Here is a 20,606-nt window from a genome sequence, read left to right on the forward strand (position 1 = left end):
TCTGCTCTCTTGTGTTTAAAAAATGTTGTATTAGCATTTATTTATTTAAACTTTATTTTATGTTATTTGTTTGAGAGAGAAAGAGAGACAGGGAATGAGAATGCCAGGGCCTTCAGCCACTACAAACTCCAGATGCATGCGCCACCATGCGCATCTGGCTTACATGGGTATTAGGGAATTGAACCTGAGACCTTAGCTTTGCAGGCAAGCACCTTAACCACTAAGCCATCTCTCTAGCCCTTTGTTAGCATATATTAACTCTACATAATAATGGGTTTGTCTCATTATGGCATTTTCATACAGGTACGTAATGTATTTTGATTACACACACACATGTGCACGCACGCACACACACACATACACACACACACCACTTACTTTCTCTTTGTTCCCCATTTATTTCTTAGCTTTTTCTCTGAAATGGAACAATTTCAAGTAAAGGTTGCCTCCCAAACACTGTTCTCCAGGAAGATTCTAAAGTACTCAGGTGGAGAGGTATATACAATACCATCCAACTTTGTGTACTGCAAATCTTCCCCATTTGAAGCTATCCATCTCAGGGTGCTAGGCAGAAAGACAAAGAAGAAATGGCAAAGTCCTTCATAAGTAAGTCTCAATCATTCACACTGGTAGTGCTCTGATGGATATGGCCCTGGAGGTTCTGAGACCTTACAACATATGCAAGCCTCTATGAACCATGTTAACGCTGGGTCTTCCCCATCCCCACCCTATGGCCTTAACTTGTTCTAGAATAAAATCTGACTGCCCTGAAATGAAGAGAGAGTAATGATTTTATTTTATTTTATTTCTTTTTAGATATTTTTTGTTCACTTTTATTTATTTATTTGAGAGTGACAGACAGAGAGAGAAAGAGGCCGTTAGAGAAGAGAGAATGGGTGCGCCAGGACCTCCAGCCACTGCAAACGAACTCCAGACGTGTGCGCCCCCTTGTGCATCTGGCTAACGTGGGACCTGGGGAACCGAGCCTTGAACTGGGGTCCTTAGGCTTCACAGGCAAGCACTTAACCGCTAAGCCATCTCTCCAGCCCGAGTAATGATTTTAGAGCAAGCACATAGAAAGAACTCAGAGCAGGTTCCGAAGGCAGAGTCCAGGTACAGCCTTCCCATGGGGCTGCAGCAACTCCTTCATGTAGCACCTGTGAGGTTTTTTTTCTTGACCTTTTAGCAAAGAAATGCTTCTGAGATGAACCCCACATCTCATCTCACACCCTGGTAGGACACTGTACCCAAGAGACTTTTATCCCTTACTTTTAACAACTATGATAATTAGCACATCATTTAAAAGGTTAAAAAACCACCCACGTTCTGTTTTACTCGTTTTCCAGAAGAGCAAGCCAGCTTCAGTAGTTGACTTTTGTTGCCTGTCTTCTGGCTGTGTGCTAATTCAACTGTACCTAACACTTTACAAACACACAAGTGAGTGATTGATTCTTTCACCTTAAATAAGTAGAGGCAGTTAGTGTATCTATCAGGTTTTGTTTTTTTTTTTTAATCTTACTTGGCTCTATTTGGAGACAGCTGATGCTTATATAACAAAGGGAAAATATTTTCTCAGCCAAAGAATATCTCATCTTTACACAGGAAATTGGGATGGCCTCAAGGCTGAGAAGAGAGGAAGGATCCCTCTTCTGTGGGCCACATGATAGATCAAGAAGGAGGCATAGTTTCCTCATGACATCCTAGCACTGTTTGGTAGATACCAGCCACCCTGCCCGTAGGGAGGTATCTTGGGAAAAATGGCTATCTTTACATAGGTTTATAGTCAAAGAGTTATGTCATGAAAGGGCAACAGTGCTGTACCTATACTTGAGTGTCGAGGCAGACATTTCCTTTCTGAGTGACCCAGTCCCCGGAGGAGCCATGATAGACCAGGGACTGTGTCCTCAGCAAGGATGCGAGGTCACCAGAGTCTTTTATTGGATGAGCAGAGATCTTGTCAGATACAGTGAGAGTGAGGTGTCCCCAGGTCACCACAGGCTGCGTGACAGTGGATGCATAGAGGATACCAGATGGCCCATGTTTCAATATGGCTCTATGAAGTCCTAGGGGCATAATGAAAGTCACTGGTTGGAATCAATTTGTTCCTGTAAGGCAATGTTGAAACTCACTGAGGTGTTAGTTCAGAGAAATTCCTGGTAAGCTTGGAAATCAAAATAATACTGATGTGAATTGCTAAGAAAGTAGTTTTGGGGATGGAAAGATGACACAGCCATTAAGGTCCTTGCTTACAAAGCAAGCCCAGGTTTGATTCCCCAATACTCACCTAAAGCCAGATGCACAAAGTGGCGTATGCATCTGCAACTTGTTTGCAGCAGCTAGAGGCCTTGGTACACCCATTCTCCCTCTCTCTTTCTCTTTCTCTCTCTCTGCTTGCAAATATAAATAAAAATATTTTAAAATAAAAGTAACCTTGAATTATTTTTATTTATTTATTTTTTTTGTTTTTTCGAGGTAGGGTATCACTCTAACCCAGGCTGACCTAGAATTCACTATGTAGTTTCAGGGTGGCCTCAAATTCATGGTGATCCTCCCACCTCTGCCTCCCAAGTGCTGGGATTAAAGGCGTGCACCACCATGCCCAGCTCTTAAATTATTTTTAATAGGCTACTAGGAAGAATTAAAAATTAAAATGTGATAAATTGATCTTTTGAAAAAGTTTTTGTCAGGCTGGAGAGATGGCTTAGTGGTTAAGCGCTTGCCTGTGAAGCCTAAGGAAAAAGTTTTTGTAACCTATCATACATAGGTATTGGTTTATGAATAGAAATGTCAGTCTGTGAGAACACTGAGATATTGGAGGCTGCGTTAGTTCACTTTCTGTTACTGTGACAAAATACCTGAGAAAATTAACTTAAAAAGAGGGAAGGTTTGTTTGGGTTCATGGTTACAGAGCTTCAGTCCATGGTTGCTTGGCCCTGTGGCTTTGGGGCCTGTGGCAGCGTGGTGTCTTATGGTTGCAATGCATAGCAGAGCACAGCTATTCATTGCAGAGACCACAGGGGGAGAGGAAGAAGCCGGGGTTACAATAACCCCTTTGAGGGCATGCTTCCAATAGCTTAATTTCCTCCCAGTAGGAGGCCTTACTTCCTATAGGTTCTGCCAACTACCACAAGCACCACCAGCTGGGACCCAAGCCTTCAATATATGGGCAGTCTGAGAGACCTTTACAATCCAAGCCAAAACAGAAGAATTTGTGTGGTCAAGCTGACAGAGGCCATGGGACGAGCATGGAAGCGACTACCTGGCTGTACAGGCCCAGGAACAATATTAGTCACTGTCACTTTAACACCCCAGCACGCCAAAAGCACATCAGAATGATCTGACGAAGTCTTAAACTCCAGTTCCAGTGGACTTTCTCCAGTCATAGCCGCTGTTTCCATCTACTCACTCATACCTGTCATTCATTCATTCTATCAGCCCATCATTCACTAATTCATTCAGTAAACATGTGTTGAATATCTTTATGTCTCTGCTATTGATCTAAGTGCTGGGATAATAGGACTCGCCAAAGTTCTGTTCTCATGAAACTTAACACTTGTAGCAGAAAATAAATAAATAAATATGGTAATAACTTATTATTAGGAGTAGGTGGTACAAGAAAGAAAAGTAAAAGAGAGGAGGAGAGGGCATTTGGTCTTAGCTAATGGCTATAGGAGGCTTCCTGGTGAAGTCATCCATAAGTCAGGCCCTAAAGGAGAGAGTTCTGAACAGGAGGAGTGGCCGTTGCAGGTCCCACAGTGGTCCACAGAACAGTGAGGAAGCCACTGTGGCTGGAGTGGAGTGAGTTGTCAGAATCATGGAGGATAAATAAAGTAAGAGAAATCACCAAGACCTAGGTCAGTCAGGCTAGACAGGTAGGTGAGACATTTATTTCAATGTCATTTTCCTGACATGGAAATGTAAGCCAAGAGAGTGTTTTACATGCCAGTCATGGTGACTCATGCCTTTAATCCCAGCACTTAGGAGGCAGAGGTAGGTGGGTCGCCATGCGTTCAAGGCCACCCTGAGACTACATAATGAATTCCAGGTCAGCCTGGGCTATAGTGAAACCCTACCTCAAAAAAACAAAAGTAGCCAGGCATGGTGGTTCATGCCTTTAATCCTGGCACTTCGGAGGTAGAGGTATGAGGATTGCCTGTGAGTTTGAGGCCACCCAGAGACTACATTTTTTGGGGACGGGGTTCACTACTGAGACTACATATTTAATTCCAGGTCAGCCTGGGTCAGAGCGAGATCCTACCTTGAAAAAACCAAAAACGGAAAGTGTGGGGGTGGGGAGGGAGGGAATTACCATGGGATATATTTTATAATCATGGAAAATGTTAATAAAAATTAAAAAAAAAGAAAAAAAACCAAAAACAAGAACAAAAGAAAAAAGAAAAAACCGAGAGAGAGAAAGAATGAGAGGGAGAGAGAATATTTTGCATGAGGGTGACTTGATCTGACTTACTTTGATTAAAAAACAAATCCATCTCTCTCTCCCTCTCTCTGTCTCTTTCTCTCTCTATCAAATAAATATATAAAAACAAGTTTTTTTTTTTTTTTAATGGGGTGGGGAGGCTGGAGAGATGGCATGATGGTTAAGGCATTTGCCTGCAAAGCAAAGGACCTCGGTTCGATGTCCCAGGACCCACGTAAGCCAGATGCACAAGTGGGCGCTTACGTCTGGAGTTTGTTTGCAGTGGCTGGAGGCCTTGGTGTGCCTATTCTCTCTTGCCCTCTCTCTGCCTCTTTCTCTCTCTTGAATAAATAAATAAATAAATAAATAAATAAATAAATAAATAAAAATAAAGTTTAAAACAAATCCACTTCATTTACCATGTGAAGAATAGATTGTAAGGTGTGACCAAGGCCAATGCAGGGGACTGGTCCCAGTGGCTGAGGGCACCGATCTGCACTGCGGAAGTGGCATGGCGTGAATGTGATGTGTCCCCCAGGTTCACATGCTGGGACTTGATCCCCAGGGTGGGCATTGGGAGGTAGGACTTAAGGAGTCCTTTAGACAGTTGAGGGGTATGCACCTAGAAGGGATTAAGTATTTCTCATGGGACTGGTTAGTCCTTGAAGAGGGTTGTTACACCAGCCTGAGCTCAGATCCCTCCCCAGTCTCTCTTGCACTTCCTCTTTCAAAGGGTGATCTCTTCCTCCCTCATGCTCTCCTGCCATTGTATCTACCATGACATGATGCAGTCATGGAGACCCACCCCAGAGCTTTCTCCATGCTGTTCGGATTGTTGTTAAATAAATCTTTTCATACATAGTCCATTTCAGGTATTGTTTCTTATAGCCACAAAAACCAGACTGATGCAAGATCCAAGATTCGGGTCAGGCATGCTGGCATAAGTCTTCAGCCCACCACTCAGAAGGCGGAGGTAAGAGGACTGTCATGAGTTGGAGGCCAGCCTGCGCTAGAGTGAGACCCTGCTTCAACGAGGAAGACAGACACTAGTCATCAGGGAAACGCAGATTAAAACTACATTGAGATTCCATCTCACTCCTGTCAGATTGGCCACCATCATAAAAACAAATGATCATAAATGTTGGCGGGGATGTGGAAAAAGAGGAACTCTTCTACACTGCTGGTGGGAATGCAATCTGGTCCAGCCATGGTGGAAATCAGTGTGGAGGTTCCTAAAACAGCTAAAGATTGATCTACCATATGACCCAGCTATAGCACTCTTAGGGATATATCCAAAGGACTCATCTCATTTCCTTAGAAGTATGTGCTCTACCATGTTTACTGATGATCAATTCACAATAGCTGGGAAATGGAACCAGCCTAGATGTCCCTCAACTGATGAGTGGATAATGAAGATGTGGCACATTTATACAATGGAGTTCTACTCAGCGGTAAAGAAAAATGAAGTTACGAAATTTGCAGAAAAATGGATGGACCTGGAAAGGATTATACTAAGTGAGGTAACCCAGGCCCAGAAAGCCAAGCGCCACATGTTCTCTCTCATATGTGGATCTTAGCTACAGGTGATTGGGCTTCTGCGTGAGAAGGAAAATACTTGGTAGCAGAGGCCAGTAAGTTAAAAAGGAGATATAAAGGGAAGAGAAAGGAAGGAAGGAGGATCCTTAATAGGTTGATATTGTATATATGTAATTACAATGATTGTAATGGGGAGGTAATATGATGGAAAATGGAATTTTAAATGGGAAAGTGTGGGGGTGGGGAGGGAGGGAATTACCATGGGATATATTTTATAATCATGGGAAATGTTAATAAAAATTTAAAAAAAGAGAGGAAGACAGAGAGAGAGCTAAAGAGAGAGGAAGGGAAGGAGGAAGATCTTTGGATGTGTTTCCAGTTCTCAAGAGGCTGAGGCAAGAGGAGATTGCCAGGTTCAGTCTGGACTGAAGTTTGACACCCTGCCTTAGTGAAAGACATACAGAGAGGATAGATAGATGGACAGGCAGATGTAGAGACAGATTTTGAAGCTAAAGCCAATAGTTAAACTGGATTTGTTTGTGGATTCTACCAGAAAAAAAAAAAAGAGAGAGAATGATTTCTTAAAGTCTGGGTAAATACAGTTACCATTTACTGAAATGGGCAAGAGCTGAGGAGGAACAGGGTTTGAAGGGGAAAGTGAGAGTCAGGCTGCTGGTGTGTGAGGAACCTGTTGGGTGAGTAAGTGCAGCTGTCACGAAGCATCCAGAAAATAAAATTTTTAAAAAAATAGGGCTGGAAAAACGGCTTAGCAGTTAAGGCATTGCCTGTGAAGCCTAAGGACCGAGGTTTAATTCCCCAGGACCCACATAAGCCCACAAGGTAGAGCATGTGTCTGGAGATCATTTGCGGCAGCTGGAGGCCCATAGTCTATCTGCCCCCCCCCCATATAATAAATAAAAAAATTAAATTGAAAAAAAAAGAAGAAGCACTCGGGCATGGAGGTGGACTGCAGGGGAAGAGGTTAGAGCTGAAATGCTAACTTGGGAGTCACAGTGGCAGGAAGGAGAGAATACTCAGCCCAGACTAAGGAGGGGCCAAGGAGGTCAGAGGGAAATCAGGAGAATGTGACTGGGAGATAAGCAGGTTCCAGCAGGTAAGAAGGGATTGTTCCAGTCCAGGTGGGTGAGGGCAGCAATCACTGGGCACTGACTGGTTCAAGCAACAGGGGATATGTGGGCAAAGAAGCCTGATGGGAAAGCAAATGGAGGAGAGGGGCTGGAGAGATGGCTTAGCAGTTAAAGCACTTGCCTACAAAGCCAAAGGACCCAGGTTCAACTCCCCAGGACCCACGTTAGCCAGATGCACAAGGTTGGCGCATGTGTCTGGAGTTCTTTTTCAGCAGCTCATTCTCTCTCTGTCTCTCTCTCTCTCCCTTCCTCTCTCTGTCAAATAAATAAATAAAAATAGGACATTTATAAAAAAACAAAAAGAAAATGGAGGACAGGAAGTGGAGATGGTGAGAATGGAGGACTGGAGCTTTTCTGTAAACAAAGTGGGGAAATAGACAGAAATTGGAAGTAAGGTGGCGGGCCTGGGAAAGGCTTTTTGTAAATGGGAGATGCTGCACCGTGCTTATCTGCTAACGAGAATGATTCGGTCGAACAGAAAAAAAGTGACGATGCAAGAGAAGCAGAACAAATCCCCAAGACATAGTCCAAGGTGTCGGCTCTCCAAGTCCTGGGCTTGTGGCTGTGCCCGTGTGCTTGGCTGGCGGACAGGCTGTTCAAGATGGAGGGAGCTAGGCGACAACAATGCATGTCTCGAATGTTCGAGCTCCCTTTGTAAATTATAACGTATTACATCATGACATGTAGTAGCAGAATTCTAGATTTAATTGTTTTTATGTTGTTCAATCCATCCATTTAAAAAATATATATATTAAAAACAGGCAAAGCACTGAGCAGGACCAACCAGGATCGATTATTCGGGAGTACATAGCGACACCTAGTGGCCTGAATAGCACTAACTGAAAATTAAGCTCCTGACAGAGTTCATCTTCCTTTTTTGTCTTCCCTAGGGATAGATAGTACCAGTCCTGACCTCCTTGGAATGAATAAACACATCCTGGCAGGTTATAGGAGTCATCTAGGATGAGGATCTTCAGAGAGGGAAGGAAGATCTTTTTTCTGGAGGGTCCTCAGACTCACAATTTGATTTGAATCTGAAAGATAGCTACTTTATCTGTGCAGTTTGATTGCTTTCCTGATCATTCGATAATTTGGGGTTCCTTCCTGAGCTGAATTTCACGAGGAGTAGTCTGTGCTGTTACAATTCTGTTGCCATGTAAAGTCAGACCCGGTCAGAGTGGTCTATGGCTGCCAGTCTGACCTTATGGCTTTGCAGGTATTCCATTCAGTGGATTTTGGTTGCCTTTTAACTTACAGCTTCTGCTGAGACTCATAAGGAAGACTCTGGTCAGTGATTTTTTTTTTGTACCTTTAAATTCCATCTTTTCTGTCAATAACTTGGTGCTTGAGAAGGGCTTTGGGAACCTGGAATCCCCCAGATGCAGTGGCTCATGCCATCTCATTAATGTCAGAGACACATCACATTCACAGTCTTTATCTTAAAGAAAACTAAAAGGAATAAATTGTGCAAACATGGAAACATCCAATTCACATAGCTGGAAAAAAGTTTCTGCCCTGAAGTATTAGCCAAAATATCATAAAAGGTCATTGTAAGTATGGGAATATTACAGGGATTAGGAGATAAATAAAATTCATGGGTTGGTTGGACTTGCAAATCAACCTCCCAGTTAGATTCTGGTCCAAATAAAACATGAAGCAAAATGGTAGAACTTGGATTTTCATGTTCTTTGTGAAAACAGTACTCTTTTCATCCTAGTTCAGTCTGAGGAGTAGTTTTAAAAATATATTGCTTATTTATTTATGACACAGAGAGAGAGACAGAGAGGCAGACAGAGAAAGAGAGAAGCCAGGGCTTCTAGCCACTGCAAACAAATTCCAGATGTATGTGCCACCTTGTGCACCTATCTTTATGTGGGTACTGAAGAATCAAACCAGAGTCCTTCGGCTTTACAGGCAAGCACCTGAACCGCTGAGCCATCTCTCCAGTCCTGGATGTGTATTTTTATATAAGCTTCATTCTTGGCTTGGCATTAGGTTAGAGAAATTGTGTGCTTCATTGGAGACTGTGTGTTGTATAGACTCCATGGACCCCTCTGGGGGTCTAATTCTAATTCTATGGAAGCCATTCTGAAACTGAAAATCATAGACTGCTGACAGTAAATAACTTTTTCCCATAAATACACAGATTCTGTCCTGAATATTACAGGTTCACTTGACCTCCTTTGTTCACAGAGAAAGAGGTCAGCTTTTCTCCTATTTGCACATTCATTTTGATATTCCCAACCTATAAACACGTTCTCTTGGTTGCTCAGAACTACATGACTCTATTGCTGAAGATACCACATGCTTGGGCTGCAAGGTAGAGAAATCAAGCTAGAGCTCAGCTGGAATCCTCCTCTCTGTTGACTAGCTGTGAGGATGCTGGAACGTGCTATGCAGGTTGCTGGGGGAGAAAAGTCATCAATGAGCTTAGCCAGTAGCAGACCCTGAAGCTATTATGGCTGGCCAGCCAGGCAAAATATGCCAGCTGGTATAATTGTGGCATGGCTGTTATGGGGGAAATCAACTATTTCTGACTGGATTTGAAGCCTGCTCCACAGGAGGGAATTAATCCCTGGTACTGAAAACCTAGTCAAAACCCTATGGCAGGGGGAGATCATAAGCTCTGGGGAGAAGCTACTACTGTTGTTTGGCTAGATGGATATATTATCCCCTCCAAGTTGCCTTCTAAATACTTATAGATATATACCCATATATTAATGCTACTGTCACTTTTGGTGAGAGAAGCTTGTCTCTTGTGACCAGTAGGATGACTCAAAGCTCACCAAAGTGCTGAGAAGTGTCAATGGATTATTGAGTGCAAAGTGAGACATTTCTTTTATATATATATGTATTTTTTTTATTTATTTGAGAGAGAGAGAAAAAGAGGCAGAGAGAAAGAAAGAGAGAGAATGGGTGTGCCAAGGCCTCCAGCCACTGCAAACAAACTCCAGATGTGTGTGCTCCCTTGTGCATCTGGCTTACGTGGGTTCTGGAGACTTGAATCTGGATCCTTTGGCTTTGCAGGCAAACGCCTTAATGGCTAAGCCATCTCTCTAGCCCGCCCCCCTTTTTTTTTGCTGGAGAGAGAGAGAGAGAGAGAGAGAGAGAGAGAGAGAGAGAGAGAGAGGGAGAGAGAATGGGCACACCAGGGCCTTTAGCCACTGCAAATGAACTTCATACACATGTGCCACCTTGTGCATCTGGCTTTATGTGGGTTACTGGGGAATCGAACCTGGGTCCTTTAGCTTTGTAGGCAATCACCTTAATTGCTAAGCTGCCTCACCAGTCCAAAGTGAGACATTTCTGTCACACCCTCCAATACTCAGGACCATTGTGGAAGAGGTGATGAAAAGACTACAAGAGCCCAACGAAGGGAAGGAGTGCTTTGCAATACTGCTGTCCAGTCACAAAGTGGCTACAGTATTCATGAACTCACAGTGGCTCATGCTTCCTACACAAGATCTGTATAATAGGAAGGGGAAAATAATGACATCAAGATAGAAGAAAGACTATTTGGAAAAAAGAAGGGATTCAGTGGAGGGAAATTTGGGAGGGGAATGGGAGAATGGTGGGAGAGGATTATGATCATGGAATATTGTCTATATGATTTTTTTTTTTTTTTTGGTTTTTTGAGGTAGGGTCTCACTCTAGTTCAGGCTGACCTGGAAATCACTATATAGTCTCAGGGTGGCCTCAAACTCATGGTAATCCTCCTACCTCTGCTTCCTGTGTGCTGGGATTAAAGGTGTGCACCACCACGCCTGGATGAATATTGACTATATATACACAAATTATCAATAATTTTTTTTTGGTTTTTCCAGGTAGAGTCTCATGCTAGCACACCGTGGGACTTGCCCCCATATTCATATGAGCCAGCTCTTCTAATAACTCTCTTGATACATAGATAGATAGAGGACAGCTACATGAGAGGCAGGTAGATAATTCATAGATAGAAAATAGGTAGATTCTTTTGTTCAGTAAATTTGAGGAATTCTGACTAATAGAGATGCTATCAAAAGGTCATATGTGGGCTGGAGAGATGGCTTAGTGGTTAAGGCTCTTGCCTGCAAAGCCAAATGATGCAGGTTCCATTCCCCAGGACCCACATAAGCCAGATGCACAAGGTGGCACATGCATCTGGAGTTCGTTTGTAGTGGCTCGAGGCCCTGGTGTACCCATTCTCTCTCAGCCTGTCTCTATCTCTCTCTCTCTCTCTGCCTCTATCTCAAATAAATAAAAATAAAATATTTTAAAAGGTTATATATATAATAAATGGTATACATACACACACATATCATGACAATTCCCAGGGTCAGAGGTAAAAATTGAGCAGAAAGAGTATTTGAAGAAATAATGGGGGAAATCTTTACAAATGTGCTGGAAAAATAAGTAGATAAATTTGAAAAATACATATATAAATATACATAACATAAATATACATAAGTATATAAACTTAGCCATTCTCAAGCAAGATAATTTTTAAAGTATCTAGACTTTTTTTTTTGGGGGGGGGGGTCTGAGGTAGCTCTGGCTGACCTGGAGTTCACTATGTAGTCTTAAGGAGGCCTTGAACTCTCGGTGATCCTCCTACTTCTGCCTCCTGAGTGCTGGGATTAAAGATGTGCACCACCATGCCCAGCTAGAATTTTTTTTTTTTCTAAGCAAACTCCAGATGCATGTGCCACCTTATGCATCTGGCTTACATGGATCCTGGGGAATCAAGCCTGGGTCCTTTGGCTTTGCAGGCAAGCACCTTAACCACCAGTCCAACTCTCCAGCCTGTCTAGACTCTTCATAGATAAATTTCTATAAAGAAAAATCCTTAACACAGCTAGAAAAAAACAACACCTAGGAGAACCATCTTAGAATTCTCATCAGAAACCATGAAGCCCAGCAGACAAGGGACAAAGAAGGAAGAGTGCAGCCTAGGAGTTAGATTCAATCTATGTGGAAAAAGAACTTCTAATCATGAAAATGAAGTGGAATTGATTCTCAGTGGAAAAAACTCAAGGAATTTGCCTGCAGCAGACCTACTCTACAAGAACTGATAGATGGAGTGTTTTACATTAAAGGGGAATAAAACCAGAAGGTATTTGCTCTTAAGAGTGAAGAAAAGCAATCAAAATGGTAATTATCTGTCAAAATACATACAAAATACACATATGCATGTAACAGAGCATTGTCTTAAATTATTAAACACGTATGGAATTATGGGAAGTGATGCATGTACATGTAACATGTATGACTATTACATAAGACAATATGTAAATTGACACCAGTCCAGGAAAAATGTAGAAACCTTTCCACCGTATGTCCTTGTTACAATCTTTCTCCACTGACCTTATGTGAAGTATTAATTTTATGAATGAGCCAATTAAGACAGATATTGTCCGACAGAATATAAAATAAAGTGCAATTATGTTGTATTTCTGAGAAATCTGTTTTAAATTGGACTATCTGCACAATTTAAAAGTAAAAGATGGCGGGCTGAAGAGATGGGTTAGTGGTTAAGTGCTTGCCTGTGAAGCCTAAGGACCCTGGTTCGAGGCTCCATTCCCCAGGACCCACATTAGCCAGATGCACAAGGGGGCACACATATCTGGAGTTCATTTGCAGTTACTAGAGGCCCTAGCATGCCCATTCTCTCTCTCTCTCTCTCTGTCTGCCTCTTTCTCTGTCTGTTGCTCTCAAAAATAAATAACAAAAATAAATTAAAAAAAGTAAAAGATGGCAGTCGCTTCAGCAGTACATATACTAAAATTGGAAAGATACAGAGCTTAGCATAGCCCTGTGCAAGGATGACATGCAAATTCACGAAGCATGCCATGTTTTTTGAAAAAGAAGAAAAAATAATAATAAAAGATGGAAGGTCTGGGGAGATGGCCCAGTGGCTCAAGGTGTTTGCATGCAAAGCCTGTTAGCCCATGTTCAAATCCTCAGTCATCCATGTAAAGCCATGTCGGTATTGATTGGCAGCAGCAAGAGAACCTGCACACATATGCACACACATATGCACACACATATGCACACACGCAAATACATTTTTACAGAGTTTTTTTTAAGTAAAGAATGGTGTGGTGGTACACACCTTTAATCCCACCACTTGGGAGCCAGAGGTAAGAGGATTGATGTGAATTCAAGGCCACCCTGAAACTACATAGTGAATTCCAGGTCAGCCTGGGCTAGAGGAGACCCTACCTGGAAAGACAAAAACAAAACAAAACAAAACAAAAAGGTAAAGTATGGACAAAAACGATACAAACACTAATTAAAAGAATACATACCGTATCAATACCAAATTAGATTTCAGAACAAGAGATGTTCTTGATGTTGCTGAGATAATGAGTGGCATTACATACTAAATGAATGGCTAGCACCCCAGGGCACAACCTAACAATCAAAACTGCGTATGCACCTAATAGCACAGTTTTAAATTGCCTGGAGTAAAACCAGATGGAACTGCATTAGAGAGAAACAATTTAAATTATTATTAACTTCCACATTCCTCTCTGTGACTGATAAAATGAGTAGTCAGAAACTGACCAAGACATTCAGAAGACTTGTACGCCACTAAGCAATGCTATCTAACCACCGTCTGTAGACATCCCCACCCAGCCAGAGCGGAATACACACTCTGCAAGTATACATGAAACATCCACCAAGATAACCATCCAACACCAAGAAAAAGCCCGAAAGTAACCTTAACGTATTTATTTAAAAGAATTCATACAAAGTGCATTCTCTGACTGTAAAAGAGAAGTTATCTAGGAATCAAATACAGAAAAATATGCGGAAACTCCAAATATTTGCAAGTTAATAGTTAATAAAAGATGCTGGGACATTTTCCTAAAAGGTTTAGCAAAGCACATTCCTGTGTGGGAGCATGCTTATTTCCTTCAGAGGCCTTTCTTCAAAGGTCACTTGGAGGACACGTGAGACTCATGCTTGATCTCTTTGGTACATGTTGCAGATGCCTTCCTGTTGCTGGGCGAGACCCTGACCGGATGCGGCTGTGGAAGAAAAGGGACTTTGGGGCTGACTGTTTTGAGAGGTTTGATGGTGGCAGGGCAAGCGCAGCATGAACACACTGCAGGGTGTCACTCCTTGTCACATCAGCGGGAAAGAAGCAGTGACCGTGAGCTGCCAGCACTGGAGGGGCCTGGACTATAAAATTCCAAGGTCGCCCAGTGACACACTTGCCCCAGCAAAGCACCTTCCAGAGGCTTCACCAGCTGGGAAGTGAGTTTGAGGCTGTGGGGGACGTTTTGCATTTAAACCACCACGGTACAAACGTCTTAGAAACTCAGCAGACGTAACATGGACTAGGGGTCACGTGGGCATAGCACTGAGGAAAGTCCTCAACCTCTGTAAGTTTCACCTCACTGTGGCGGCACGCCACCACAGAAGCCTGGAGTGACTTCCTGGTTTCCAATCCTGTCTCCTTGAATTACTACTAGTCATCTTGGTCAAGTTAATGACCCTTCTGTGTTTTGGTTTCATCAAGGACCAGGCCAAACTCACTCTGCAAACCTTAACCTGGAATTCAGATCTGTCCCTGGTAATACCTTAGGACTGGACCCCAGAATCTGCCCACAGTGACACCCCTTCCAGCCAGGTGGCTGGAGACCTAAGTTACAAGTTTTAGTTAAACTCCTGAGTCTATTGGGAGGCATAAAGTCAAACTGCCACGCCTACTGTGCCTGGGAAAGCCCTGGCTTATGCTTCCTAGTTTGGGTGATAAACGATATTCTCAGTGTAACAGCAGAATCTATGTGCTTACTATAGGCTTGTTGAAAGGTTTTAGAATGGTGCCAGGCTGCCAGGCTCAGTCCATGCTTGAGTGCTTGCCGCAGTCCAAACTGGTTGCTGGATCTAAGGCTCGATCCAAGGGAGGAACTTTCTGCTTGGTTCTGAAAATCTAATCGAAAGCCTATGGCAGGTGTTGCAGTCAGGTTCACATTGCTGCCAGAAATCACCTGACCAAGAGCAGCTTTTGGGATAAAGAGGTTTATTTTGGCTTACAGGCTTGAGGCGGAAGCTCCATGATGGCAGGGAAAATGATGGTACGAGCAGAAGGTGGACAACACCCCCTGGCCAACATAAGGTGGACAATAGCAACAGGGGAGTGTGCCAAACACTGGCATGGGGAAACTGGCTATAACACCCATAAGCTCACCCCCAACAATACACTTCCTTGATGAGGTGTTAATTCTCAAATCTCCATCAGCATTTAGAACACCTAAGTTTATGGGGGACACCTGAATCAAACCACCACAGCAAGGGAGGTCATAAGCCCTAAGGGAGAAACTACTACTGTTGTCTGGCTAAATGGATATATGATGCCACCAAAATGCCTTCTTTTTTTTAACATTTTTTTCTTTTATTTATTTATTTATTTATTTGAGAGTGACAGACACAGAGAGGAAAGACAGATAGAGGGAGAGAGAGAGAATGGGCGCGCCAGGGCTTCCAGCCACTGCAAACGAACTCCAGACGCGTGCGCCCCCTTGTGCATCTGGCTAACGTGGGACCTGGGGAACTGAGCCTCGAACCGGGGTCCTTAGGCTTCACAGGCAAGCACTTAACCGCTAAGCCATCTCTCCAGCCCCAAAATGCCTTCTAAATACTTACGTATATGCCCATATGCTACTATCACTTTTGGTTAGAGACTGCCTTTTTTGTTTATTTGTTTGTTTGTTTGTTTTGTTTTAGGCAAGCCCAACAGACTGCCTTTTTTTCTATGAAAGAGAGGGAGAGAATGGGTGCACCAGGGCCTCTAGCCACTGCAATCAAACTCCAGATGCACACACCCCATGTGTGCACGTGTGACCTTGCACATTTGTGTCACTGTGCATGTGGCTTATGTGGAACCTGGAGAGTCAAACATGAGTCCTTAGGCTATGCACACAAGCCTTTAAACTGGAAAGCCATCTCTCCATCCAGAGAAGCTTTCTTTTTTTTTTTTTTGGTTTTTTGATTTTTCGAGGTAGGGTCTCACACTAGCCCAGGCTGACCTGGAATTCACTATGGAGTCTCAGAGTGGCCTCGAACTCATGGCAATCCTCCTACCTCTGCCTCCCGAGTGCTGGGATTAAAGGCGTGCGCCAACATGCCCGGCAGAGAAGCTTTCTTTTTAAGATGACAGTGACCACTAGGGTAACTCAAAAATGGCCAATGTGCTGAAAAGAAGTGACAGAGGAATGTTTAGCACAGAGACATCTCTATCATACCCTCCAAGGCTCAGGGACCATTGTGGAGGAGGTAGCAAAAAGAAAGTGAGAGCCAAAGGGAAGGAGTGCTTTCAATGCTGTCATCTAGACACAAAGTGGCCTAGATATTTTCATGACCTCACAGTGGCTGACACTACCTACACAGATCTCCATAATAGGAGGGACTAAATGATGACATCAAGATAGAGAGACTGCTTGGAAAGAAGACGGGATTCAGTGGAGGGAGGATCCAAGAGGAGGAAAAGGGAAGTGGTGGGAGGACATTATGATCATGGTATATTGTCTATGTAGGAAAGTTGTCAGTAAAAAGTTGTTTTATTTTTTTTAATAAGGTGGAAAGTGATTAAGGAAGGCACCCAGTGTCAACCTCTGGCCACCTGCACACACATACATTTGTATTCACACCCACACAGTGTGCTGACACTTTGCACACTACACATATAGGTACACCGCAAAAGTAGCAGAAATAGTCCTGGGGATATAACTCAGCAATAGCACACTTGCCTACTGGGCACAAGCCCCTGAGTTCAAGTGGCTGCAAAGGAAGAAATACAGCCCTAGGGCTGGAGAGATGGCTTAGTGGTTAAGGCTTCTGCCTGAAAAGCCAGGGGATCCTGGTTCAACTCTCCAGGACCCACGTAAGCCAGATGCACAAGGGGCGCATGCATCTGGAGTTTGTTTGCAGTGGCTGGAGGCCCTGGCACACCCATTCTCTCTCTCTCTCTCTGTCAAATAAATAAATAAGTAAAAATTAAAATATATACATTAAAAAAAAGAGATACAGCCCTACCATGGTCTTGCCATAGCCCGAGAAAACAGGACTTATTAACACCCTTTTGTAAAGAAACTGAGGTTCACAGGTGCTCAAGGTCACTGAGCTTAAAGCCTTTGAGTCAAGACTTCAGCAAAGGTGTCAAGGTGAAGCTACTTTTAAGAGCTTTGCTAGATGGAGCTGGGCATGGTGGCGCACGTCTTTACTCCCACCACTCAGAAGGCAGAGATAGGATTGCCATGAGTTCGAGGCCACCCTGCAACTCCACAGTGAATTCCAGGTCAGCCTGAGCTAGAGTGAGACCCTACCTTGAAAAAAAAAAAAAAAGCGCGCGCGAGAGAGAGCTTTGCTAGAGGACATGTTCTATCAGACCAGAACAAGTACAAATAACAAATGACCAAAGCAACATGAAGAAATTAGATTATTTTTTTTTTCCCGAGGTAGGGTTTCACTCTAGCCCAGGCTGACCTGGGATTCACTATGGAGTCTCAGGGTGGCCTTGAACTCACAGTGATCCATCTACCTCTGCCTCCTGAGTGCTGGGATTAAAGGCGTGTGCCACCACACCTGGCTTTGAACTCATGGTGGTCCTCCTTGCTAAACTCAGTGATTACTTTTAGGGTATTTTTATTTTTATTTTTGGATTCTTCAGGCTTTTCTACACAGAAAGTTATTTCTTTCTTCCTACTCAGTATGCCTAAAAAATCTTTTTATTTATTTACTTATTTACAAGTGGAGAGAGGAAGAGAGAAGAGTGACAGATATGGGCCTGCCAGGGCCTCCAGCTGCTGCAAACAAACTCCAGATGCATGCCCCACTTTGTGCATCTGGATTTTCATGGGTACTGGGGAATCCAACCTGGAGATATATATATATATATATATAAAGTAAAATTTAAAAACCCCAAAATTAAAAATTGAAGAAGAAACAAAGAAAATGATTCTTAAAATGTCACATTTTATTCAGCTCTTACAGATGTGGGGAAGGGAGAAACCTGGGGGATAAGGAAGGAAAGGAAAACTGGGGAGAAGAGACATACACCACATGGAGCCCAAGAGCCATGTAGGCCATGCGTAGCCCATGGATCTTAGAATTAAAAAAAAAAAAAGTCTTTTCCCACCCGGCATAGGTGTCAGGATGGGGCGGGGAGGGGGGGGATATCTTACCCATCCAAAGACCCAAAAAACATTACTGTCAGTTCTGGAGAGAGAGAAATGCTTGACTCTCCCCGTGGCTCCACGGGGTATATACCTTAGAATTTGTGCCATCCTGCCTGGCCGTACCTACACCAGGTGTCCCAACCCATTGGTCTGGCCTTAGAGGAGAAATCCACCCACACCTGGGGCAGGGTGCGTGCTCAAGAGAGATCTAATGGGATGGGATGGGCAAGCACTAAAAAAAAAAATCCCAGGACTGACACAGGTGGGTTGAGCTGAGACAGATGAGGCCAGCTGGGATGGGCAGGGCCATGGTATGACGTCATGAAGATCCCGCCCTTTAAGGGTTGTCCCGGTTCTGCCTCATTTACCTAAGTGCCTAGGATGGAGCCCCACACTTTGACAGATCGCACCCATCACGGTCATTAACTTCCATAAACACAAGAGTGCCTTATTTTGTTACTGTCCAAGGACCCAGTGGCAAATATACAGATATCTAATTCAGCCTTTGCAGATGAAAAGACTAGAATGGCAAGTGTTTTGTGCCCTAACATTTAGATATTGACACACTTAGTAATGCCTTGACCTCACCCCATGCCTCTCAGAATGTGCAAAATGTATTAAACATCATAATCTTTTCTACTCCAAAAGCCTGTTCCCTGGAGCCTTGCAAATGCTTTCCAAATAATGGCTTACTTTTAAGGGTCCCCTTGAGACTGGAGATGACACTTGGGCCTTAAATGGAATAGCATCAGAGCCTGCTTTTTTGTTAAAAAAAAAAAAAAAAAAAAAAAGATTTCTCTGTAATAAGGAAAAAAAAAAAAACCCATGAAAATGGACTCCTCTTTCTCTATCTTCTCTATACATTCCTTCTTGAAGTCCTAACTCAAGGATTTGTGTCTGCATCAGTTACTTTCTTGTGCTGTGAGTACATGCCTGGCCAGAAGCAACTTAAGGGAAGAAAGGGACAGCTCGCAGGGCGTACCTTCCTCCAGGTCAGGGAAGGCCAGCTTGTCACATTGCAGTTGGGAAGCAGAGGGCAAGCATGAAGTGAAGCTAGAAACCCTCAATGCGACCTGGAGAGATGGCTTAGTGGTGAAGGCATTTGCCTGTAAAGCCAAAAGACTCAGGTTCAATTCCCCAGGATGCAAGTAAGCCAGATGCACAAGGAGGTGCATGCTTCTGGAGTTTGTTTGCAGCAGCTGAAGGCCCTGGTGCACCCTTTCTCTCTATCTGTCTCTTTCTCATTTTCTCTATATCTCTCAAGTAAAATAAGCTAAAAATAAATAAATAATAAATGCTTACCCCCAGTCACCCACTTCCCCCAGCAAGGCTCTACCTCTTGAAGGTTTCACAGTCTCTCCAAATAGCACCACCAGCAGAGAACCAAGCATTTGAATCCCAGAGTTTATAGGGGACACCTTACCATGGTAGCTCAAGTTCAAGGTGCAAGCACCACTGAAGGAGCTGTGTTCACATGGCGGAAGTGGTCCACAGGACTCTGAACCAGCTTCCAGGCTGCTTCAGATAGCTCTGTGGTGATTTGTAGATCCAAGAGGAGAATAAAGAACAAAAGCTGAAAAATCATAGAATTATAAGAGGAAGAGACAGTATTTTTATTTATTTATTTATTTTTGCTTTTTCAAGGTAGGGTCTCACTCTAGCTCAGGCTGACTTGGAAATCACTCTGTAGTCTCAGGGTGGCCTCAAACTCATGGCGATCCTCCTACCTCTGCCTCCCAAGTGCTGGGATTAAAGGCGTGTGCCACCACACCCAGGCGACACAGTATTTTTAAATATTTATCATTTTAGGGGACCCCGACCTGTCACCTCGGGGCGCAGCCGCAGCGCTCGCCGCGGAGGGCCATCGGCAATCGTCTGCTCGGTTCTGCCCGCGTGCTCCGGCCGCGCGCGCTTTGAGCTGAGCGCCGAGCGGCGGGCTCCCGAGCGGGTGCGGGGCGTGGCTCCCGCGGGGGCTTCCTCGGGGATGAGGACACCGGCTCTCACCGTCCCTAGCGCGACCACCTCCTTCCCGCCCACGCTAGTCACTGCCCACTCTACTGGGCTGCTCTTCCCCGAGGGCCGAGGCCTGGTTCTGGCTCCAGCATGCCCTTCTTCGGGGCGCCGTGGCGGAGTCCCCACGCTAGAACTCTGTCCCTGTGAAGACCCCAGCGGGGACTCCAGCCCCGCCACCATGAACGGGACCCTGATCCCACACACGCCCATTGTCTTGGACTTGCAGCTCTTCTTCTTGTCCCACATGCACTCGGACCACACGGTGGGCCTCTCCAGCACGTGGGCGCGGACCCTCTACTGCTCCCCAATCACCGCCCACCTCCTGCA

The 20,606-nt window shown here is 44.0% G+C and overlaps 1 non-coding gene across 1 annotated transcript; it reads left to right on the plus strand.

Annotated features, from left to right (window-relative positions):
* Positions 1-12,834: 12,834 nt before the first annotated feature.
* LOC123455411 lies at positions 12,835-12,937 on the plus strand. Its single transcript, XR_006633898.1, has one exon. It is a non-coding gene; the product is annotated as a U6 spliceosomal RNA (small nuclear RNA).
* The last annotated feature ends 7,669 nt before the right edge of the window (positions 12,938-20,606 follow it).

Source organism: Jaculus jaculus, chromosome 16 (assembly GCF_020740685.1).
Source record: "Jaculus jaculus isolate mJacJac1 chromosome 16, mJacJac1.mat.Y.cur, whole genome shotgun sequence".
In the NCBI taxonomy this organism is placed as follows: domain Eukaryota; kingdom Metazoa; phylum Chordata; class Mammalia; order Rodentia; family Dipodidae; genus Jaculus; species Jaculus jaculus.